A 25,904-nucleotide genomic window follows, 5' to 3' on the forward strand; every position below is an offset into this window, starting at 1 on the left:
AAGCGAGATTGAACTGTAACATACTGGGCTTTGCCGGTCACCTTTTTTAAAGATTGGGACTAAAATTGAGGAATCGATTAGCCCCACATTTTTTGCTGCTTCAAGCACTATTGTGAGAATAGGGGACCACAGGTCAAGGTTATGTTTAAAAAGATCCACGGGGACCCCATCGGGCCCTGGTGCTTTTCCTGATTTTGAAGCTTGTATAGCATTTATTACCTCCGTGTGAGTAAAGGTTAACTGAAATGGGTAAGTCACTTCTGGGGGGATATTCCCTCCTCACACACTCAGAATGCTCTATATTCTCATCCGAGTCCTGACTAAATATCTTTGAGAATTGATTAACCCATGTTTGGGCGTCTATGGCAACATCCAGCTTTGGTGCATCATTTCGTTGTAATAGGAAGGGAGATTTAACTACTTTCCAGAAGGTAGAGCTATCTTTCATTGTGCAGCCATTATGTAGCTGAATCCATAAATCGTTCCTTAATTCTTTTTTCCGGTTTTTTAAGGCCGCAAAATAGGCTTTTCTTAGATTAATAATCTCTTTTCTTTGCCGATTACCTTTGCTTAGTGCGACTTTTAGTGCAGAGTAAGTTTTGGTGCACTCATGGTTAAACCATCCTTTTTTGAAGTTTTTATTATTTGGATGTTTTCGGTATAGCTCCTCTTCTATGATTTTGGTAATATCTTTATAACTGGACAGGATTACTTCAGGAGTGGATTTGGGGTCTAAACAAATATCAATTAGAAGAAAAGCACGTTTGACTATTTTGGCCATAGTTAATTCTTGGTCTATTTTACCCCACTTTAATACGAATCCGTTAAGCCAATCTAGTTTCAGACTTTCTTGATCCAATAGACTTAAATAGACAGGCTCCTCTGTTTTATTGGGAATATTTATAGTTAGACTAATGGGGAAATGGTCACTTATTACGTTATTAACTATGTCAAACTTCTGTATTGTTGGTGCTAAGCTATACAAAGCAAGTATAAAATCAATTGTACTTTTTAAACCCCTCCCATGAAAGGTAGAAGAAAAAATTACAGAGGGGGTTACCAATTCATTTGCAAACCCAACTCCATACGGAATACAATCTCGTTCATCCGGTTACCAGATTTAGTATGCAAAAAGTGCGTTAAATTTACTCCGTCCTCGTCCTGAACACCAGGTTTTTTACAGCTTTTAGTACAATGCTTTTGATAGAGAAATAAATTGAAATCACCGCCCCAAATCAATTCAAATGAATTATTTATGTAATTTATTCGAAGTTCCTGTAATAAAAAGGACACCTTGTTTAAAACCTCAATTAGGTCACTTGAGTTCAAGTTATTATAAAAATGTACTAAAAAGTAGCAAGTTGATTTATTTATTTTTAACATGAAAATCTGATAATTACTTTCCAGACTCAGAGGGACTAATTCTTTTAGAGCCAAAATATTTGACACATATATCGTTAAGCCCCCCTTCATTCTCCCCGAAAGTGATGGGATAGCCTGAGAAAAGTAAGTCTTAAAACCCTCTAAGTGGGTTGGGGTATTAAGCCAAGTCTCTTGGAGACAAACAATATTGTGTGCCCTCACCACTTCTCATTTGTTTTCTTTGAAAGTTGACCCGCTATATTCCAGAAAACTATATTAAGTTTCTGGACTTTGGATTCATGCCCGATTGTAATAGGCCGCGGAGGTAGCTCTGAATTAGGTGAATATATTAAACGGCCACTCCCTGGCGACTTTTCACTTAAAGGGTGGATCTCAGAGTCTACGGTTAATATGGGGTCTAGACTAGTTGAATGGTGACCGACAGGATTGGGTAAATCACAGATGTTCTCGGAGAACTGTACATGGGGCTGGCTATAAGCTGCTCCAGCCGATTCTTCCAATGGGTCTCCTTTTCTAGTATATCCTAGTTCCTGTTCCAGTCATTCAGTATCGTTGTAGGAAGGTGGATACCTGTCTATGGTTACCCCAGATTTTTTGCCTTGTGTTTAGCCGGTTTTCGACTTAGTTGGCCTGGTTCCCTGCTAATCAGGGCCCCAAGCTATCTGCTCTCTCCTTAAAATGGACTCCATGCACCCTAGGTGCATACCCAATATGATACAGGACACCTTATCAGCCCCTGTACAAGTGCACTATAGGTGCCCAGGGCATAGGTGCATCCAAGGCCTACCAGGGGCTGCAGCATATCTTTTCCCACCCCTGGCTGGACCTTAAATTGACACAACTGGCTGATCACTCAGCTGGGTCAAGTTGGTGTAATCACCTCTTGCTTAGATATAGTATACTTATATCTAAACCTACATCTGGACACATATAAACCTATAAGTCACTCCTATGGCAGGCCTTATCATTCCTGGAGGCAGAGTGCGTGGTTTGACGTGAGATGGTGCTCTAGCATGAGTTGAGCCTGTCTGCAGCTGTCGGGAACAACTCCCTAAGCTGTTCCGGGATATTGCCATACCATATACTATTAAGTGCATTATAATCCATCGCGGTTAGATGTTAACTTTGGTTTGGCTTTATCAAAACATGTCATGTAAGGTGTCATACGATTTGGAATACTATCCCCTCAACAGTCCTGTCGACGGGGATAGCATTCCACCCCTCTAGAGGGAGAAGACATGTTATTTTGCTAAAACGCGGTTGATTTTAAAAGAGCCTCAGCATCACAAAATGGACGCTTCTGCCACAGACACAAGTCTAACCTCCTGCTGCCGACCGAAACTCAGCAGAGGAGGCTTGGACAAAGGGTTTCCTGTCGCAGGGAGGTGTCACACCACCCCAGACAGGAGATAGTGGATTGTAGCAGGGAGGTTTGAAAGAAACCAGACAGTGCCTGGGGAGCACAAGGATTCCCCTTGCATAATCCGGTCAAACCGGTTCTGGGGCACACCAGCCCCAGTCCCAGCGCGACCCTGGACAAAGGGAAAGGGGTGTAACCACCCCCTTCCTGGGTCCCACCCTAGCAGGTAATCCAGCCCCCTAGATTGGTATAAGAATGGGAGCAGTGCCAAAGCACTCTGATTATCCTGACTGAAACTTATGAAACGAAACTCTGGACCCTTCGACATCCTACTCGACGTAGAAGACTGAAGAATCTCCCGTGTGGTCAAGGAGTGACCACCCTGTGCAAACAGGCACCATCCAGCACCTCGACGTTTGCTTTGTTGCAGTTCCCGCCGGAACTCGAGCGACAGAGTTCGACAAGACCAAGCGTGCCTGCCTTCTAACAGCCCGATCCACAGTCCCTGCAGAGCTGAGACCCGTGGAGGCGACCTGAAGCGTGGGGCCCGCCATCTTGGAAAGACCACGAGACGCTGACCGTGCAGCCCACAAGTGACCCTCGAAGCTGTGCATTGGGGTTTGAGAAGCCCCAGCCCTGAGCCTCTCTTGCACCGAAGCTCACCCTCTACACTCACCGAGTGCTGCGTGGGGCCCTTCTGCATCTTTTGGCTCAACGCGTTGGCCCGGTCACTTGCCTGTTGGCTTGTGGCCCCTGTGCCGACGAACCTTGAAATCTGACTTGTGAGTCTGGTTGCTCCAGACTTGCACTCGCTCCCCTAAAAAGTAGCCCTCGCTCTGACCCTCCTGGTCCGAGTGTAACGCCATCTTCGAATCCTGCGTGGGTTGCCCTTGCCAAGGGTTGTTTGCTCCAATCCGGAAGCCGACACCGCCGACAGCGAGAGCCTGCGTGGGACAGCTCGTGATCCACTCCTGGACATCCTCGGTGCCCCAGAGTCCCCATGGCAGCGGAGAGAAGCGACCAGTCAACGACCTGAAAGCGCCAGACATTGCCTGGTTCCGTCCTGGTTCCACCCTGGTCACTGCTGAGTGACCCAGACTCGGTCCCCTCTGCTTTCAGATCATCTTTAATTCGATCCACCCTTGGATCACACCGGACACTTCTCGTCTCGACGCCTGCAGCATCTTCAGCTCCTAGCACCATCAACCAGCGTGACAAAACCCGACACTACTTCGCACCTGTGCACCCGCTTCCTGTGGGTGAGGTAACTCATCAATACCAGACGTACTAAGACAGATTCAAAATGAATAGGGTCTAGAACCTGCTTTAACTCTAGGTATGAAGTTACTGAAAGACTTTAAGCAAGTCTCGGCTATACTACTAGCCAACATAAAAGGAGAAGCAGCATCTGTGGCGATCCGCCAATAATCGAAAGAAACAGATATAGCAGAACAAACTTTTGAACTTGCCAGAATCATAGAAAAATCCTATGAAGAACTAGGTAGAGATAGTTTGGGTGGGAAACCACTTAAACCACAACTAACTGAAAATCCTGAAAAAAACATTCATTAAGAATAATCTCAATATTCCAAAAAAGAGTTGGGAGGGTAATAAACAATCCACTCCCAGAGAAAAACAGTTTCAGTCCAGAGGCAAGTCTCCCCAAAGGGAGCCCTCTGAAAAAAGATACAACCTTAGAAATAGGTATAATTTGAGAAAACCTGATAGAAATCAAGATATTGATACACGTCCCTCTCGATCTTTTCAGACTTCCTCACAGAAATCGGAAAGAAGAGGACGGTCAGAACACAAAGAAGAGCACGTCAAGTCCAAAGACAAGGAACTTGCTCAAAGTAAAAAATTACAATTTCCAAAGAAGAAGGTAGCTAGTATTAAAATAAAACATGCCGAGGATTCTGAGGACACAACTGAAAAACAGAGAGTGGGCCCAGACAATGCTAGACAGCGCAGCAGAAGTGACCATAGCTCGCAAGATCCTGATGAATCTTCTGGAGACAGTGGACACGAATGAATACATTCAAGTGGAAACTGCAGATACCAGAGTTAGCGTGCCCCATAAATTATACGAAATAACATTGCATATAGAGGGGGACAAAACTAGGAAAATAAGAGGTCTCTTTTGGCAGAACCTATCGAAAGGCTATGATATCCTTCTAGCAGAAAAAGACTGGCCACTAGAGTTTGTAAGGGAGTGCCCACATGGCGAAGAAATGATTATGCCTGCCTTCTCAAATCTATTCCAATACATAAAAAATATACATTTGCTAGAAAATGGGCAGTAGCCCAAGCTCCTGCATTATATAAAAATCATGTAGGATGGGATGACGATTCTCCTCACCATCAAATTCAGTTAAAAAAATCAACTCACTGCACAAAGGCAGTATCCAGTTAAGCAAGAAGCTAAAAAACAAGTTAGGGAGATGTTAGATCAACTTGAATACCAGGGGGTGATTGAAACATGCACCTCACAAATGAACAATCCTTTGTTTCTGGTCTCCAAGCAAGACTATTCATATCGTCTAGTTTTGGACTACAGACACAAACTCCTGCTGCAAAACATTTGCAGTACAAAACTCACACAGTGCAGCACTAATGAATAACATTCTGCACAAAAAATATAAAAACGACATTAGATATTTCAAATGGATTCTTCTGTCAAAACATAGCACCAGAAAGCAGATATTTGACCGCTTTCTCAAAAATGGGGGGCCAAAACAATTTGGTTGTCTCCCACAGGGATTCAAGAATAGCCCAGGATTATTCTCAGCCAGGGTAACAGAGTTACTACAAATATATGACGATGAGGCATTATCTTATGTCGACGACATCTATCTCACAGACGATGACCTGGAGACTCACTTGAAAAGAGTGAACACCATAATACTTGGGTTCGCAGCTGAAGGGTACAAATTCAACTTTAAAAAGTTACGAATTACCCATCTAACTGTCCTATTTTTAGGATATGAATTATCAAGTGAAGGCAAAAGCCTAGCAGACAACTTCTTAGAGAAGTGTGCTGTACTACAAACTCCAAAAACGCTGAAGAACTTACAATCAATACTAGGTTTCCTGAATTTCGGAAGAACATACATTTTAAATTATGCAGAGGGTTAAACCTCTCTACGAATTAATAAAACCTGATTTCAAACCAATTAATTGGACTCAGAAACACACTGAAATTTTAAGATTACAAACAGACATGTAAGCTAAAACAAAACTGCAAACACGCGTAAACGTACTCAACCTTGTAATCCGAATCATCCCAGGAAGATGCGGATTCACATACCTGACCTCTAATGAGGGAGAAACGGTACCAATAGCTTATAAATCACACTTGTACACACAAGCTGAAATGAAATTCAGTTCTACTGAAAAAATTCTGACTGCGGTTCAAACTGCTGTAGCAAAAGAAAGCCCTAGCCCAAGGCAAAAGCATAACTGTTTTAACAGCAGTATCAGCCCTTGAGGCAGTAACAAGACCACGCATTCCAAATGCAGTGGCATTAGATCCAAAATGGATACAATGGGAAAATTATCTTGCTGCAGAAGACGTAAAACACGCTTTTGATCCGAAAATGAAAAAACTAGAAGATCTAGAATACGGACATGAATATCCTCTGCCGATCGAAATTCTGCCTCTAGAACAATACACCTGTGTAATCTACACAGACAGATTTGCACAACACTACGTTGTGGAAAAACAAATTTACAATGCTGCGTGCGCGTTAGTCAAAGGTCGCTGACGCTTAGGTAAATTCAGACCAATGGTCACCAAAACGGAATCACTCAGAAACTGTACAGCTCAGCGAGCTGAAATAAGATCTGTACAGATGGCGCTTGAAAATGCCGATTGCAAATTCCCGACACTTATAGTGTGCGATTCACATTACTGCGTCTTACAATAACAGCATGCAGACCTGGATTCAAAACGGTTACAAAGATGAGACAGGTGCCACAATAAAAGCATAAAAAGCTATGGGAACAAGTAGTTCTTTTACAGAACAAAAGTGTGGCTCAATGGTTAGAGTGGCAGACCCTGATGCAGAGGTCTAGCCCGGGACCAGGGTTCAATTCCCCACCTCGGCGGGTCTTGGGCTCAAAATTTCCACGGACCTGATAATTCTCGCCTCGGTGCCTATTCCAATCATGGAGTCCCACTCTGCAACTCTGGGCAATAGCTTGCTTAATCTCGACAACGGCCTCCACAACGGCCCCCACAACGCTAAGGATGCCTGGCCTCCACCTTGGGGGTGCCCAGGAGTGGACGCCTCACAGGGAAAGTCAGGATGGGTTCCACAGAAGTATTCGTACAAGCGCCTTGAGACCCTTGCGGGTGAGTAGTGTGCTATAAAAGTATCAATTTACAATTTTACAATTTACAAAAGACTCACCTGATACATACACCGAGTCATCGACGTGATGGCGTTCACGTTGCAGAGAATTCATTGGCTAACAGAGCCACAGCGGCAGCGGTTCAACCGGCTTCCGTAGCCACAAAAAAGCGTTCTAAAACACACATAGATGGAGAAACCATGCTGGCGGTAAAAGCCTCATTAAAAGGCGACTATGCAGCATTACCTCTCAACTATCCACTCAATAATACATACATAATTGATGCAAACTCCATTCCTTTTGCTCAAATACCTGGAGTGGGGGACAGAGTAATTCCAAACACGAACCGGAGGGCTTACTTGATTCAAGAAGCACAGATGGGAATGGGTCTGAGGCACCAAGAGATCTTGAAATCTCTAATAGAATTACAATCGGAGTACTGGTGGCCGGGGAGGAGCGTGCAAATTTATAACTTTGCAATGAATTGTCAGAACTGCAATAGAGATCGCAGTTATGAACCGGACCAGACACCTGCTCGGACACCTCTATTAGACAGCATTAGGCTATCTATACGCAGAAATCCAGACGGAGAAATGCGATCCCATAATTATTAAGACAGGATTCATTTAGATGAGGCCCCAGCGCTCGGCTGACGCCAGAACTGTTATAAAAGATTTGCGAGTCTTTATCGACACATACGCAATTGGCATGCTACATTCTGACCAGGGTCCTGCGTTTAGCTCTCGAGCTTACACGGAGGCCGTGGCCCATTGCGGTACTCTAGTCCATTCCATCCCGAGGAAAATGTGGTAGTGGAGAGAAAAAACCGTGACATAAAGCAATCTATAACGGCGAGGGTATTAGGTTCGGGTGACGGGTGGGTCAAGCATTTAATAAGTGTCCAACGTAGTCTTAATAATCTGCCAAGAAATTCTCTAGGAGGTATCACTCCATACGAACTATTGTTCGGTACTAGAATGATCATCCAGGATCTAGATTGTCACACTTCAGTGGTGAAACAAAAAACCTTTGATATCAAAGATCGTTTGGCTGTTTTACAGGACTTAAATGAAACAAGAAGAAGTCTAAGTAACAAAGCTAAAGCCAACAACCACTGAAGAAAAACCACCTGTCCCAGCAAGACCTGTCTGGATTCCAAAGATTGGGGATCTGGTCAGAGAAAAGATTACGGTGAAGAAGGAATTTGGGCCTTCTTACAGAAAAGCAGTACCTGTCTTAGCGGTCAGCGGAACAAGATCAGTAGTACTACCGCCCCTTGCTGGTAAAAAGGAGAACCGAGTTGTATCCATAGACCTGGTAAAACCACAATCATGTGGCCAATAATAAGTAGTAGGCCCAGTGGACTCCCAAGAAATAGCAGAAGACCAAATCTTGCTACAATCCAAGAGGTTCAAACTGAAAGACTAATCACTTTTGATAAACCTGCAGTGAATAAAAAAGGACTATGCAACAAAGCCATGGAACTTGTGCCTCTTGAAACCCAAATTGCAACAGTTCGTCAAGAAACACCTGACTACAATGATGTAGCCTCAGACTATGCTAATGAAACAAAGAAAGATCCAAAGACTAATGAAAATCTGGAAGCAATTCCAACAATTGACAGAATTGCATCTGGCTACTTCATCAATACCAATGACTTTTCTAATGATCCAAGTGAACATGGAGACAAACCAGCAACAAAAACTTTCAAAGACAAAATTACAGAACTCTTTCATCAACTTGGAGAAACATATCTGATTTCACCATGGATTGAATTATGGATTGGGTTAGGTGTACTTTTTCTCCTGCTCTGGCTGATTTTAGTTCTAAGTTTGGGTAGATTTATTGATGGAAAACATAGTACAATGGACACAGCAAGTCAGAACATCAACTTGGTCCTAAAGCCTCACAGATCTTCACACATCGAAAAAAAGAGAACTGTCATCAGTTAACATCACAGCCAATCAGATACCCGGTGGGGTAGCATGGGACAAAACTGATTACGAAATCTATGGCCCGATTGAGCTCTTGAAAATCCACATCAATTCAAGGTTTCCTTAAGTGACTTTGTATCAACTAGTACTTTCTCTGATGATTGGGACTTTGAAAATATTAATAATATGATGTCAGATTTACAAATGTCAGCAAAATTCACAGAACATGATTATTTACAGGGTTCATCAAATTATGAAGAAATGTATTGCTATAATCATTGTGGGCATCACTATTCGCATAAATCTGCTAATCCTAGAAATGTGTTTAATTATAATCAATGGGAACATTGTCCAACACCGCCAAGAGGCAGCTCGAAAACATTTTATGAGCAATTCCCATACCTCAGGTTTTAACAACAGTGATCCAGAAACGTTTTTTTTTTAATGTTAAATAAGACAGGAATGAAAAACATGTTGACAAACACTAAATTGATTTATTCTGAAAAATGTTATTAAAAAAGGTCTACATTTGGTTTTGAATTTTGGAAAAACAACATTGAGACAAAAACCATCTGGGGTACAAAAGACAGGCAGGTACAAGGTTTAGAATCATTATTTAGAGCCTGCATGATCCCAGAACAGATAATATTCCTGAATGACACCATTCAACAAACAACCTGTCTTGGTTTAGCCAAGATAAAAGACTTAAACAAACCGTCTATTCCAAAGCCCATACCTGATAGCAATAGCACTACAGATGTGGAGATAGACTTATCCCATATTTTATACCAAAACAAAACACATCCTGACTGGAAAAAATGGTTGATCTGGCCCACAGACACTAATAACTGGCAAGATAGATTCCTGAACAAAACACAGGGGTTCAAACAGAACAGGCCAGACCCAAGATATTCCCAGAGACAACATCCAGGGATAATTACAACATATAGTGTAGGAAAACTATGCCTTGAGTGGCTACAGAAATCCACACTGCCTGAAATTAAGCAACACTTGACTTTACTTAAAGAAGGTGCTGACTTGCGAGATTTCATATTGGGACCTCGCAAACAGCGTCAAAAACGTTTCATAGCGACCGGTATATACGCTGCTTACAACGAAGCTTGGAAAGTAATGCAAATTGAAACTGCAGAAAAAATACGAGAAATTGATCGTATTAATTTGGAAAAATCACTTTATGTAGTGAACAATGGGTTAACGACTCTGTCCTCCAGAATTTATTCACTGGACAGCATTGTATCATCTGCTATTGATATAATAGAGCAGGACTTGCTAATGTTACAACATGGCCAGTCCCAATTGCGTTCTATTGTACAGCTAGGCTGGACGTTGCAAAACCTGCGTTCAGGCTACGTGCCATGGCGTCTAATCAACATAACGTCATTATTTTCTATCTTTAACCTTACTGATAAACAAATCAGTTTGGCACAAAAAGGAGCAGACTATACGATTCTGAGCATTGAAAAACTTGAGAGATAACCATTGACAATGTCAGAGAGACCCGTCATTGAATGGATAATACATGGTACAATTACAATTCCGATAACAACTTTTCAGTTTCAATATTGCCAAAAGTATATACCAGCAGGCCTGTATGAAAGGTTGGGTAAAGGATACATCAAGTCAACCTGGAATTTACCTTATACACATAGATGTTATAGTGAAGGGAAAAAAGAGGTATTTCTTAGTGGTAACAACTGTAAAAATTCACTAAGCGGTACACTTCTGTGTCAAGGTATTAACCTGCATGGAGCCTGCGAAGGGTCATCAAATAACCTTTCAGGTCACCTGCACAGCACCCCTGCAGCACAGATAGAGCCTTTTTTCAGACAGCTTTCCAACAGCAGCTACTTTCTGTTGTGGCATGGTGCCAGGAAAAGCCTATCTTGTAACTGTTACTTCCAGGGTCATTTGCTGTATGCAAGTATTGTATCCTAACAGCAAACCAGACAAGGAGGCAGCAATATGGCTTTCTCTGAATATCTCTTCTATTCGAATTGATACTCTAAGCAGAATGAAGTCTATTCTTTTACAGACAACTGTGCCGTTAACCTCGTCCAAATAGACGTATGATCTGCAAGTTGCAAGGACAGCGGCAGAGATACATACCCTATTATCAACAAATTGCCCCGTGCATTTCGTAGAAATGTTAAGCCAAATTTTAAACATGTCTGATACCAGTGGCATCGCACATGTATTTAAGACAATTTTTTCGGGACTTTTAGCACCCTTTCAAACAGTTCTGGGCATCTCCCCGAATTTTGTGCATTCTGTCTTCGGCAGCCTACCTCTAATCTTGGGTCTCGTAGCAGGAATTTTATTTTTGTTCCTTCTGCTCCGATATGGCAAGCCAAGTCACAGACAAAACTCTGGCTACGATGGAAGAAACGATCCTAGCAATACGATACCGGGAACGAATAACTAAAGTCCTCGGATTGACCCGGCTAAGAGATCCGAGCACTACCTTGTTTCTTTCATTCAGACCAATCTGGCAAGATTGCATCTTACCTGTGCTTCGATGTCTGCTATGCGGAGAAGAATGTGTGTTGGACGTCTGTCTTACACTACCATCAGCAGTACCAATGGATATCGATACTTTGCTTGGTTCGGTAACGGCTCATGCAACGTGTTGTCCCCAGCGGCTACCTATTCTGATGACAGACTGATTTGCATATAGCCAGGTTCTGAGCTGGGATGGGGCAGTGAGTTAAATAACGGTGATGGATCAAGCCCTGATCTTTGGACTGGGTAAGAGTGGTCTGCTTAATTCAGACACTCTGTTCATCACCACCCCCTTTTCTGTATCGTTTTTGGCCACTATAGGTGTGGCAGGGTATACTCAGACATGAGTCCCTTACTCACTGCTCCATCAGGATTCAAGCAAGCCGGGCCGACGACGGCTGAAATGCCAGAAACCGGTCCCCGGAAGCTTGTCTCCTTTCTGGTGAAGAATTGGCTTGGTAGTTTGGTCTGCCTTGTTCCCATGATGCACTGGGCCAGGGACAGACTGATTTGCATATAGCCAGGTTCTGAGCTGGGATGGGGCAGTGAGTTAAATAACGGTGATGGATCAAGCCCTGATCTTTGGACTGGGTAAGAGTGGTCTGCTTAATTCAGACACTCTGTTCATCACCACCCCCTTTTCTGTACCTATTCTGATGACGGCATTCGTTGAGACTTCACCATTACGATTAGGTGGCGGTGGAGTACGAGATGAAAGCGGCACCACACAGGTACAACCTTCAGTGAGCATTGCTGATGTAGAAATCGATGATGGCAATGATTCTCACATATGCACTATTTCAGCTTTTTCAAACCTGGCCACACTTTCACCTACTGTTGTAGACGAATTTTTCACCAGCCTTTCTGATTTGATGTTCTCTCCTAACAACGAGAATAACTTTTGAAACAGCGAGCACACAGCGTTCCCTGAACTCTGAATTCGGCCTTCAATTTCGATAAACAACTTTCTAAAAACATTGGAACTATTTTTTCCCCTAAAAGCGAAATTATTTTTTCCAATCTCCAAAATATTTACTTTTTTTTGGCACATGTACTCTGCTTAAAGTAGAACTATTCTTAGAGAACAGAACTTCTATTTTTAGAGACTCTAGAGACAATATTTTGACCGAGCCTCTAGCACATGTACAGTATTGTATAAATATGTGATGAAATGGTCTCAACCTTCTCTTCTGTATTAAAAGCCATTTCATAAATGTAATTTTCGCAATTCATTCAGCCAATATTTTTATATGCATTATCTGAATGATACTACTGCTTGAAAAACGTACAGTATAATACTAATTTTTCATGTATCTATACCATTTCAAATGCATTTGATGTATTTTGGGGTGAGCTGGAAAACACATGCACACTTATATGTTTACATATTGCTTAGTATTTAGTAATGATTGACATTATACGTGGAGTGGGTGTTGTAAACGTATCTAGGACCCTAATTAAATATTCCCGATTCATGCCCTTATGTGGTTATAACAAATAATATCCTTATAAAGGCATAAGAATCATACCCATATTTAGTCATAGCCCATGCAGTCCAAATACGGCAAGGCAACTCCCATAGACTCCTAGAAAGTACAACGCGTTCTTTAAACAAACCAAGCCTCCAGCAGCACGGGAATTCCCCCTGCTTTTGTTTTGATTTGCACAAGAACTCCTGGAGTCCAGAAAGAACTGTAAGTTCTTAGTGACGTCTTATGTCCAACCTTACGTCAAACTCGGCACCTTTCAGGTATACATATACCAGCATTTGCCTTAAGCAAACACACAGTGGTTTGGAGCAGAGCGGCTATCTACTTGCCCGACGCCCAGCTGATGCGAGTGCCGAAGGAAGCCGACCCTCCCATTTGACGCACTAAGAAAGACGCTGTCTTTTCTCCTGCCGAGAAATTCAGCTCCAGTGTTTCCAGTCACCCTTGCGAGTTGCTGGGAGATCGAGTCCTGAGAAAGAGATACAAGACTTCCTTCATTCTATAAACAAGGTACGGAGCTGATTAGATCCTTAGAGAATTCTTGATGCAGAATCTTGGCAAAACTATCTTAACTTACTTACTCCTTCCCACGTATTAGGCTTAGGTCAGGTACATTTAGGTAGGCGTATTTAGAAACACCAGTTGAGCACGTTTAGTCGACCATTTATCATTGTATGTATTTTATCCATTTTAAGTATCATATGGCTCAGAAACCATATCAATGCTTTTACAGTATTATTTCATAATACTCCTTTTACTGTACGCACTTTACTTTATAACAAGTATTGCAATTGTGGCAATTCACTACTCTTGCATGAGAAAGAGGACTGCTCAATAAATAACAACTTTAATTGAAAACGCCCGTCTCTCTATTTCTCTGCACTCTGGTGAAACTAAGCATGCACGATTGACTGAGTGAAATAGTTATCTATTGTTTTCACACAACTCTGGAGATATACTCCTTATTCTGGAGAGAGCAAAGTTGTCATGTTTATGCGGTTGTCAGAAACTAATCCCTTCTTGTCTATTCAGGAAAGTTAACTCCTTCCTGTTCACTCGAGAAAGTTTCTAGTGACCTCTGAGCTAGCTGGCATTCATAATTAAGTCTAACATATTCAATAGAGACCTAGTCGACCTTAGTCCTACGTCTAAACTATCGTTTATGTTATTCCAATGCGCAGAGCCTATTGGGAATATAGGAACTACACTACAAGCGATCCTTTACATATGAAGGTTTTTATACCCATCACAATAGGTTTCCGCACCCAAAGCTATTTTGCTTCCTAAACCCTTCCTGACCCACTACAAACAAGAAGAACAGTTCTTGTTCTTCATCCACATTCTGTTAATTCTTCTGTGCTGTTTACATGTTTGTCTCTCAGGGTGGGTGCTGCACTCATGCCCTGTCAATTTACCTTTGGTTAAATGTTTAATGTGATTAAAACAAAAAGGCGAGAGTTGATGCTGGGCTTCTCAGAAGTGTCACTGCTATTTAAAATAACATTTATTGACAGATCACAAGGGTGGAAAAAAGTTCTTCATTCAATAAAACATTGCTCCCTTTAAGTACATAATAAGGCCGATAGAGGGTGTTCTACTCAAATTTGAAGTAGAGGGAGGGTGGCGGTGTCTTTCAGTTAAAAAGCTGACTACTGCTGGCACTAGCTTGCATTCAAAATATACTTAATTACTAACATGTTAACGTTTCACAGCGCTGTAAATTACAGGGGTATAAGCACTACCTGCTTAATTGACCCAAGAAATTGATGAGGTTACATGGTTTGACCTGCATTTATATTGGTTCATAAAGTCTGTTCGGCAAAAGTGATTACTAATAGTAAAACAAACCTCGAAACGATGAAATGCTGCTTTTGGTCTGCTGGGATTTACACATATGGTTAGAGTCAGATTTCAACAGTGGTTACCTAACCGATTAAGCTTCCTTCTTTACTTTCTAATTTTTCTGCTCAATTTCTGTTAGGTCAGGACATATATGCACTTGTGCTACATTAACAGTACAGCAAACAGCACCACGGAGTGCACCCACTGCCTCATGCAGCAGGACCTGTTTGGCTTGGTTCTTTTTCAAATGTCCTTTTCAAACTGCCCTTCAGGCACAGACTATGTGTAAGTGAAGCTTCTCACTGCAGGTAGCACTGGAACGGCCTCTAAATGTGTGCACCCACAACACAGACACAATGAGGTGATGGACTCCTGAAGCAGCAATGAATGGCAGGCAAAAGGACAGGCTTGGCCTAGAAACGTCTAACCCACCGAAACAACATAAACTGAAGCCACTTCACCAATACCATCCACCAGACAGCAGAGCTTATGAATAATTAATCAGCAACCCTTTACTAACAAAGCCTTCATGGGATTTCTAAAAGCAGCCCTCACTATATTCTCTTCACCTCAGTCCCTGGGTCCCTTTTGTCCAGCCACAAGAATGTAGGAAACACTTTTCCACTGTCTGGGGAAGCTGTCCTCACTCCTATTTTATGCCACGCTGAACTAGGGGTATCCAAAACAGATCCCACTGCACCTTTGAAATTAACAATGTCAGAAACTTTGGGTGAACAATAGAAGACATCCACCCCAGCATTTTCAAAATGAACTCTTCGATTCCGGTATTATGTACCCAATAGGATTATCTCATGTCACTTTGATAATGAGATTACTGCTTCATTAAATCATTTCCTAAAGCTCTTGATATTCCTTACATATTGGTCAATCCATTACTTTTTACTTCCAAACTCTGAGCAGATCAGATGTGTTTGATGAAGTTGTGATCTAGAGGTAAGTCTAAAAGCAGATAGGATGATCGCCTGAATCAAGTGCTTAGCTAAAAAAAAAAAACAGCGCTATGTCACATACAATGTGGTCTTTTTCTACAGTTTGCATCCTCAGATTAAGTGTTATCACAAAAAACCTCCTCTATATTCCTAAAACCCTGAATGAAATCTGACTGACTTAAAACTTCTGATTGTTGCCTCTTTTTCTTTTGAATGACCTGCTCCTTATTTTACATCCTTTGCATGCTTTCTCCCTCTGAGCACAGCCTACTTCTAAGTCACATGTATATTTGCCTTAATCTACATTATTGTATTTCTGCATGTTGCACACACCTAGTTTCAACAAGCACTGGCATAACCAATAGGTCTCGCTTTTGGGACCTTATAAGTATTTAGTTATGCAGCACAATATCCTCGGTTAAACATCATTAACTGTTGCATGGCTAAACAGTTAAAAGGTCCCAAAGGCGAGGCCTATTGGATATGCCAATACTCTAATACTACCATCCAATGTGAAAGTTATGCGGGATTTGAAAATGCAACCCAGTTCATGCAACTCCTATTAAAGGCAGGGCAACCCTAACTAGTACCATTTTGAGACTATCGCAGCAGAGACATTGAGACGAGAAACCGTACCTTTGCCAGAGAAAAAGAGAGGGCCCTTGGGGCATTGGGCTTGATACACAGTTGAGCAGGAGGTCATCATGGAAAGAGAGGCAGGGATTGAAATCACCAATGAAGGCCCTGAACACTGACCAGAGGTGAAAGGCAGGCAAGTGTTACCCCAGGGCCCACCCACAGAGATTGACGATCGGCATCACTGTTGCAGCCCGGGACCTTCGTGAAACAGTGAGTGGCCCCCGCCTGCGAATAAAGACTGGCATTATCGCTGCAGCCAGGGTACTCATGTGGTGGAGGAAGTCCACACCTACCAGGGGCCCGCATGCGATTAAGACTGGCATTGCTGCAGCCCGGGTCATCCATTGGAGGCAGGAGAGAATGAGTGCCACCCGGGACCCGCCTACAAGTCCAAAAGGAAATGGCAATTTAAAGTTACAGGCAGCATGGGAGACAAGTGCTGTGCGAGTACGTCAGGCAGAGTGCGAGGAGCGGGTTAAGAAAGATTAGCAGCGACCACCCACAGCAAAGATTGGCTGATGAAACAAATAAGAGGGCACACAAGCGTAGCAGCCTGAAGAACCCAATGAAAGTGGGAGAGTGAAGAGCGCCTGGAGGTGAGCGAGAAGAGAGACGGGCAAAAGAAGTACCAGCGCAACATCAGCAATGGGGCAGAAAGCGGCGACCAAACAACAAGCAGTGACTCCTCTGGTAGGAACAACCAGCACCAGCAAGAAGGCAAAGTCGTCAAATGGTGAGCAAATAAGCAGGATTGTGCAGGCATGCTTGAGATTGTTTGCACCACTGCTATTTGCTAACACTGGGGGACAGACAATCTGGGGGGAACATAGCACTGAGTGACAAGGGGGCAAGCACCATGAATGGGGGATGCGTGAATGCCGCTTGTGCAGTCACACAACTCCTAAGAACAAGCATTGGCCGCACAGCCGTGAAAGTGATCGCAATCGCAGGCTGTAAGGGTGCCCACGAGCGATGTACTTAATGAGCCATGACGAGACAGGAAAGCCAGATGGCGCCTGTGCCCGTAACCGTGCGCGTAACCGCACGCTCTAGGCCACACAGAAAGCTGTGGTCGGCTTTTTAAAGCTCACTCACAAAATGTCTCGCCAGAGCGCATGCGCTGGCTCAGGCGAGACCTAAAAATCACAACCCCTCTTTGAAAGTCAAATCCAGGCAACTTAATAATATCCAATTTCCACTACCTCATGTATCTCATCTATTATTTTTAACCCAACATTTGTATGAACTCATACACCCCCCACTAATGATCACATCAAACTCCTATTAATTTAAAGTACAACAAAATAATACTTGACTCCGTGCCGGTAATGGTTTCCTTGAAAGCACAAGATTAATCCCAATAACCAACAACCTTGGATTCTGGAGCAGCAATCATCAATAACTTATCAGTGATAATACAAGCTATACACATGCAATTAAAATACAATACAATGGGAAGTACAGTTGTTCTACAGCTGCCTACTGAAAAGGGTTCATTTTACTGTATTAATCTACTGATGTTTGACCAAATGTGTTAGCAGTTTTCCACTATAGGACCTTAACGCATTCCAAATGTAGTCTAAATAAAACTATGACATCAAAAGCATGCATACGAGAAAGAGGTTTATAATAACTTGGAACAGAGGTGGAAGGACCACAGAAGGCTCAAGCCAGGAGTCTCGACTTGCTCATCTCGAGGTCCTCTAAGAACCTTGAGCTCAAGAGGGGCCAAGTCTTCATGTGACTTTTTAATAGTAACCATGATCTCACCTAATGCTTCAAGCTCCTACTCCCCTCTGCAGCACAGGTGCTGCTCAGAGCTGGGCAATGGATATGGGTAGATAGTGTACTATGGGAGTGCTGTGAAAGAGTTAATAGAGGAACGTTATGATAGTGATTTTTCAAATGGTTACTCTTCAAACACTTTCACAGGACTCTACTAAATCTGGAGTTCGTGTGAGCTCTAAGACTAATGCCTGTGGTAAGTGTAAAGGGGGGGTCCCCGCAAGGAGAGCGTGTTGTGTGAAACACACACTAGCACAATTATGAATTAAAACGAAAAAATCAAAAGGTAACTCTTAACAGATGTTGTCTTTTATTTAACAACACTGGATTTAAATCAATATGAAAATACATTCACAATTAATAAGTGAGTGGCCCCAGTCGGGAGGAAAGGAAGGGAAGGATGTGCTCAAAGCGGTGTAAAGTCAAGGAGAAATATATACACAGTCAAAGAAAGAAAGGTTATTACAGTCTTGTAATCACAATTGATGCTATTCCAAAACAAAAGGCCTACACAATTGTGGCATCCATTGTATCACTGTTAACCTAGGGACATTCGACGCTCACATACATAGTCCAATGTAATCAGGGGCATGTGCCGGAGGTCCCAACGTGAGAAGGAAAGTCATCGACGTTTCGACCCCTAACCGTAGGCTACATTAGGTCCTTTACCGGGGTCTTCATCAGGACAGGTACAGGGGGAAGGAAGGACGAAGTAGGGTGGGGCAGTCCTATCTGTGAAATTAAAACACCAAAGTCAGACTAATGAATTAATGAGACCAGACAGTCATGATCCTGTCTAACAAATTGCTTCAGTAAATTTAGATTTACCATGGAGTCCGGGCCTAGGACAGGCCTCTGAACATGGACAACGAGTAGGAGCAAGCATAAAGTCCTGCTCAAACTCAACTAAATAAATCGTACTAACAGAGGAAAAATAACCATGAGTAGGAGCAAGCGTGGAATCATGCTAGAACTCAACGATATAAATCGTACTACCAGAGAGGAAATAACCAACAGGGAATTAAAAACATAGTAAATTTCACTCTATGCAGTAGGGACTTACTTTAGTTTAGAACAATCATTAGCTGAGGTAGAGAACCATCCAAAATGTCACTATTCCAGGTGAAACTGGCTGCTGTGAGGTTACACCAACTGTGGGTTAAAGGAGTAACGGTATTGTTAATCTGGTATTAAAATTAAACAAACCGCCAACATAGTAGTGTATGATTCCACTTGCAACTTACATTAACCATACGGAGGTGGATAGGCGTGTAGTCTAAGCGATTCAGATATGGTGTCTGATGTCTCTTTGCGTCATGAATTATCACTGTTGGAAAGCAATAAAGCCCTAATTAGTAGCCTACAAATTTGGATTGACCGGCTTAGCAATCATTAGAAAAAACTAAGGAGTCATACCTTTAGAAAATGCCGATCATACCAAATGTGATTAATCTGGGCAAAGTCGAAGTGGTTTCTGTGGTAACACTTGTTGCGTGATAAACCGCTGTAACAAAGCAGTAAGGGCCATATTGGTAACAATGTTAACCGAAAGCTGTAAGACTGATCTTAGTCAAGAGCCGATGTGATCCCTGACATACCTTATTAAAAAGCACTTTTGCCTTGTACGTCAGAGCAGAAAAGACTGGAACAGCGTGTCCAGGTACAAACGGCAGAATCCACCAAATCCCTCCGTGTCGTTTAGGAAGGAGAAAAGTCCCGTGGTGATTGAATCCTACGAGGGAAACAAATCACCAGTCAGGGAGGAGCGGGGATAATAGTCGGTTCTAGGCAGAAGCCGCGGTATTTTAGAGGCGGCAATAGCGAGTGCTACTTACCTTACTGAAACACGAGATAGCGAGGCCGCTGTGGACAGGCTCGTCTCTGCAAACTCCGCCGGCAGCTACGCGGAGTTGGGGGCGGAGTCACTTTGAGAGTGATGTCAAGGACATAGAAAAGTTACTGAACAGTTGCAGGTAGAACGGCACTGACGAGTTAACTGCAAATCTGAGCAGTGTCCAATATCAAATAAATAAGTAGTTGCTGGTAGAACGGTTCTGCAGTGTTAGCTGCCAATCTGGGCAATATTCAATATCAGCAAAGGGATATTTAGGAATGCACGAGTTGGTAACCACAAGGGATAGTGACGAGTGATTATGGCCAGATATCACTCACAGGGGATCATTTACAGAGTATGGTGACGTAAAGGTGGATGCGGTTAATCATTTGAACTAACAGGAAATGTATAAACATGGGTGATCCGTAATTATACAATAATCATATATGATATAATTATTATTCCACATTTAAACAAACAGGAAATGATTTATAATTGTACAATGATCACATTTGACATAAATATTACTTTGAACAAGTGCAATTGTTTCATTTGATGCAGCTCATGCACTTCTCTGACATGAAAGTGAAAAAGAGCGATAATACAGAAAAATTAGTGAAAACCTTTGTAGAGCAGAAGCAATTAGAGCAGCTCGTGCACTTCTCAAACATGAGAGTGTGGACGAGTAGATATACATATGCATAGATCAAATTATAAAGGCAACCACCAGGGCATACCATCAATAATCAGATACATCAACCTAATGCTGCCAATTGTGCCAGGCTGCTGTCTTGTTCATTTAGCCCATTTTTTATGGAGTCTAAAAGGGACATCCATTTGGATTCGCGTGTGTTAAGGACAGTAAGTAAGTTACCTCCTCTTCTCCCTAAGGATACTTTTTCAATGACAAACCATTTTAACTCGGACACCACGTGTCCTGCGTTTTGCCAGTGTTCTACCAAAGGGGCACCCAACACCTTGCATCGTAGTCTACTGCAGTGGGAAGAGATGCGAGATTTGATTTTTTGTTGCGTTTGTCCAACATAAACTTGATTGCATGGGCATACAATAATGTAAATCACACTACTTGTGTTACAGTTTGTGTGATGTTTCAAGGTATAAACCCTGTCACCATGGGCAAAAGTCTTTGTCTGGATGGTGGTGTCACATGCAGTGCATGTGCCGCATCTGTAGTGTCCAATCAAGGGCGGTAGATTCCATAGAGTTGTCAGGGTTGGAGGGCTCACTGGTTCCAGGTAGGAATGGACCACCAGGTCTCGTATATTTTTGGCCCTTTTGAAGGAATGAAGGGGGAGATGTGGTTGTTTAATCTCGTCTGCTATCAAAGGCCAGTTCTTATTTATGATTTGTTTCACCTCATTACTTCGTGTTGAGAAAGTGGTCACACAGATCATTCGATTTTGCTCTGTTTGATCACGAGTTTCAGGATTCAGCAAACTGTCCCGTGGATTATACCACGCTCGTTTCCTTGCACGTCTGATCATTCGGGCAGGATAACCACGTGAGACGAGGCGTTCATATAAGATCTCAGATTCCTTGAGGTAGTGGGCTCGAGTAGAACAGTTTCTCCTAATTCTGAGAAACTGACCAATGGGTAACTTGTCTTTAAGACCTCTGGGATGGTGGCTCCCATATTGTAACAGGGAATTCCGCTCAGTCTGCTTCCTGAAGAGTGTGGTCTGCAAGTGATCATTATCCACATAGATCGAGATATCCAAAAAAGGTATAGCTACATTGCTAGATTCCAAATGTGAATTGAATATGGGGATTCCGTCGGTTGAGCCATTCATGAAATTCTTTAAGTTGATCATTGTTGCCTTCCCAGATACATAGAACATCGTCAATATATCTGACCCATAGGGCCAGCCTAGTTTGAAAAGGGTTATTGGATGCGAAGACATGTTCTTGTTCAAAATGGTCCATAAAAATAATGGCCAAATTAGGGGCAAAAGTAGCACCCAAGGCCACGCCCTTGGTCTGCACATTTTTTTCCTTGAAAAATGAAAAAGTTTTGCTTCATTGCAATACTTAATAGTTGAATTATGAAGTCCGTTGGAACTTGGACAGGAGCTGGTCTTTTATCTAAAACGTCTCGCATCACATCCAAGGCATCCTGTTGGGGGATGCTGGTGTAAAGTGATATAATGTCACACGTCACCAGGAGTGTTGTTTTTGGATCAAAGGGTCTCTCATTTATCAACTTAATGATTTGAGTGGTATCACGAAGGTAGGCTCTGGTGTTAAGGGCAATGGGCTTTAGAAAAAAGTCAATATATTTGCACAACGGTTCTAGCATAGATCCACAACCGGACACAATGGGGCGTCCCGGGGGGCTTTCCAGATTCTTATGTACCTTTGGTAAGGTGTAAATTGTGGATAGTCTCTGGAATTTTTGGTTTAGAAATGTAAATTCTTGTTCGCTTAAGAAACCTTCCTCCAGGCCTTTCTGCGTGGTAGCCAAGATTGTAAGGGCTAAATCTCTTGATGGATCACTTGGTAGTTCCTGGTAACTGACACCATCAGCCAGTTGTCAATAGATTTCTTCCTTATAATTCTTCAGGTCTTGCACAACAATTGCCCCGCCCTTGTCGGCCGGTTTGATGACCATTTCTTTGTTAATGCACAGATCCGTCAATGCTGTTTTTTCTTTTTTGCTAAGGTTGAATTTGACAAACTTTCTTTTGTCTAGGGCTTGATCCACTGATCTTGTCACGATGTCTTCAAAAGCCAAGATCCTGTGGTACTGAAAATCCGGACCCTGCTGTTCCACCGGTATCGAGGTCCAACACTCGTATCACAAAATATCATCGTACCATGACGAATTTGGTATCGATGGACCGGTAATGATTAGGACATTATCCCTATGCATTTGCGTCACGATTGAGTGATGCTAACACCCTTAATTCGTGGTTTCCGTTCCAACCCTCGGACTCCATTTTGTGAACGGCATCCATCTCATGGCTTGCCCTCATATAAGTCAATTGATTAAGGCCCAGCTTGATCTGAAAGGACACGTCCACCTTAGCTGACTTCCCCATGACCTGGCCGAGCTGACTCCACCGCCTCCAGCCAAACCTGTTCGGGCAGCTCCTCGCCCAGTGGCCGAGTAAGATATCATCAAGGCACAACATGCCATAAACCATTCACTACATACAGACCATGTTTTCCATACACATACACCTGTCCATGATTCTTGTTTATGACCAGTTTTACGATGGGAGGGTGCCCGACCTTATTGGTGTTTCATCGATATCTGATGGGAATTCTGGGCCTGACTGGGTAATCCATCACGATCTGGACATCTAAAATATGTGCTGACCAGCATGACTTCGCTCTTTGTATTATTGTAGAAATATGTGTATAGCCATATCATAAACTCAAGAATTCTTGCCCGCAGCTGTTATTTCTGTATATAAGGAGAAAGCTGGTTCTGTAAAAGCGAACAGTCTCCTGAGAACTTACAGCCCGTGCCGTTGTAATTCTAGGACACATGTTACTTGGTTGCAGCCAATAAAACTCGATCTCTGACTTCAACTAGAAGACTCTGTGTTTCTGTAGTCTAGAACAGGGAGAACCCAGAGGTCTTCGGGTGTGGTCCCCTGGCACCACCGGGTCTCTAAAAACCCGGCACCTCAATCCTATGGTTCATTGCATACGTAGGTGGAAAGAAAGTGGATGGTTCCCTGAGGCCAGTAATGGACCCTTGTTCTGGTGGTTTGGTTGCGGAAAAAATACCTCAATCTAATCTTCCTGAAGAATCTGTATAACTCCGTCTTAAGCAAAAATGTATTGGCTGGAGCGGTCGGCACATATGACAGGCCTTTACTTAAGACCTTGATCTCTTCATCCTGTAGTTGATATTTGGAGATGTTAATCACAGGGTTAACGGTAGGTCTGCTGATGCTGGGTGCATGTAGTTCAGTGGTGGCTGTATAATTCACCATCTGTAAGTGTTTCTCCGGGTCGAGATTTCTCCATGTGCTTCGGGGCGGAATGTCACCCGTTTCTGTTGTTTTCCCCTGTTGCCATCCCATCCGGAATTCTGTTGCTGCCCTCTCCCCTGTCCTCTGGCCCTAGTTAAGACTAATGCCAGCTCTGCATTTCAATTGTGTTGATATGTGAAGTAATGAAACTCTGTTGGATCTCCCAGACTTTTTGATCTGATTATGGATGCCAAACTTGATATTGCTGCCCGCTCACAATGGCGTCGGTGGTGGATTGGTGTGCCCTGCAGGAGAGATTGGTTTACGAGGCTAGGGGTTGTACCCTCAAGCACAGCCGAGTATTGGGGGGGGGGGGGGGGGGAGGATTGGTTGGGCCAATGAATCTATGGTACTGTTCGAGGGTGGGTATGCAACTGTAATTGCTGCTTTGAAATGGTGTAATGTATTCATTATGTGTAAACGCTTTGCAATGTGATTTTCTTTGCTCACCAACATGTGTAGTATTGTTTTTTCATTTATAAAATCTGTTAATAAAAATAAAAAAAAATGGTCTCCTAGTTCAACATTTCCAACTAGTCCACAACTTGAGTTTCAAATGGCATGACCAAGGGGCTGCCCTTACCGGGGAAATGTTTTAGGTCCTCCTTCACAACACAGATATTTTTTTGCATATTTCAGTGTAGTGTTAAAGATGTAACTAGACGTCAAGTATCCTAGTTGATTGGGTAATACATACTCACTGTTCTAGGTCTTGTGGCAGTAAATGGTTAAAGGCCAGAGTTCGTGGTATTTACTGACGTTTACCACTGGTGTTTCAAACCTTATCCTATTTCATTCTATTTGGATACCAGAGGTCTTAATTTCATACATGCCAACAGACCAAATTCAGACGGGAGACTGACGATTTTCGAAGTTAAAATAGCTTTATTTTAGCTTTCTCCTGTCTGAAATTGCCTCGGCTTCAGTATAAGTTATTAGAGAAAATGTAGACCCTCGATTTATTTTCAAAATCTCTCACTTTCCTGTTCTGAAATGTTGCCATATATGTAATTTTCTAAACTTGGTTCTCAAAAGTTGCCATATCGAGCAGTAAAAGCTTCATAAGTACAGTATGAGCACTCATGTACAGTATTATCAGCATTCAAGCTTGATAAATGTAATCTCTAGACGAGTCACAGCCTTTAAAATGTCCTGTCTCTGTACGAAACTTAGAACGACCCCCCCATACAAAAAAAATAAAAAATAATAAACATGTGCTACGCTACTCAGGGAACACTGTTGTATCTAAGCATGATGTCACAAGCCTTCACTGGCGCGTGACATCAGTTGTCTCCTTGCTCTCCTGCGCGAGAGCACCTTTGTTGTTCCACTCACCCCATTGGTTCCCCCCACGTTCCACATTCTATTCCCCAGGTTCCCTGGTGACTCCAACGGTTCCAACGATCATTAGAAACGGGAGACTTCACCACACTGATGCACTGGGGCTGTTTTAAGGAAATAAATCTTATTTACCCACCATGCTGCGTCATCTTCGTTTCTACAAGTGGCGACGAGCGGTTTCCACAACAGCCCCACTGTGGTATTCTTCATTTCACGGCCGGACCTGTCATTCAAGAAGCAGTTGGCAGCAACCTTCAAACTGTGGCGTTTCTTCTGACTCACGGCCGGACCTGTCATTCAAGAAGCAGTTGGCAGCAACCTTCTAACTGTGGCGTTTCTTCTGACACACGGTGAGATCGGGACTGTCTGCGCGCCGTTTATGAGCCTAGTTGTCATTCTGGAGTCCTATGCTGGGCGTCTCTTGACTCACTGTGTACACCGGCGTAAATCGCTAGCGTGCTTAAGGTTG

At 42.8% G+C, this 25,904-nt stretch overlaps 1 protein-coding gene and 1 long non-coding RNA gene across 2 annotated transcripts in view; both read right to left on the bottom strand.

Moving 5' to 3' along the window:
- The window catches only part of POLR2D (RNA polymerase II subunit D), a 182,547-nt gene that overhangs the window by 150,890 nt on the left and 5,753 nt on the right, over positions 1-25,904 (bottom strand). The gene's annotated exons all lie outside the window — the stretch shown is intronic.
- Positions 18,887-19,582, bottom strand: LOC147663336 (uncharacterized). The gene is made up of 3 exons (XR_015305352.1): positions 19,501-19,582; positions 19,320-19,408; positions 18,887-18,988 (listed from the first exon to the last, which is right to left on the bottom strand). It is a non-coding gene; the product is annotated as an uncharacterized LOC147663336 (long non-coding RNA).

Source organism: Lissotriton vulgaris, unplaced genomic scaffold (genome assembly GCF_964263255.1).
Source record: "Lissotriton vulgaris unplaced genomic scaffold, aLisVul1.2 SCAFFOLD_538, whole genome shotgun sequence".
Taxonomy (NCBI): Eukaryota; Metazoa; Chordata; class Amphibia; order Caudata; family Salamandridae; genus Lissotriton; species Lissotriton vulgaris.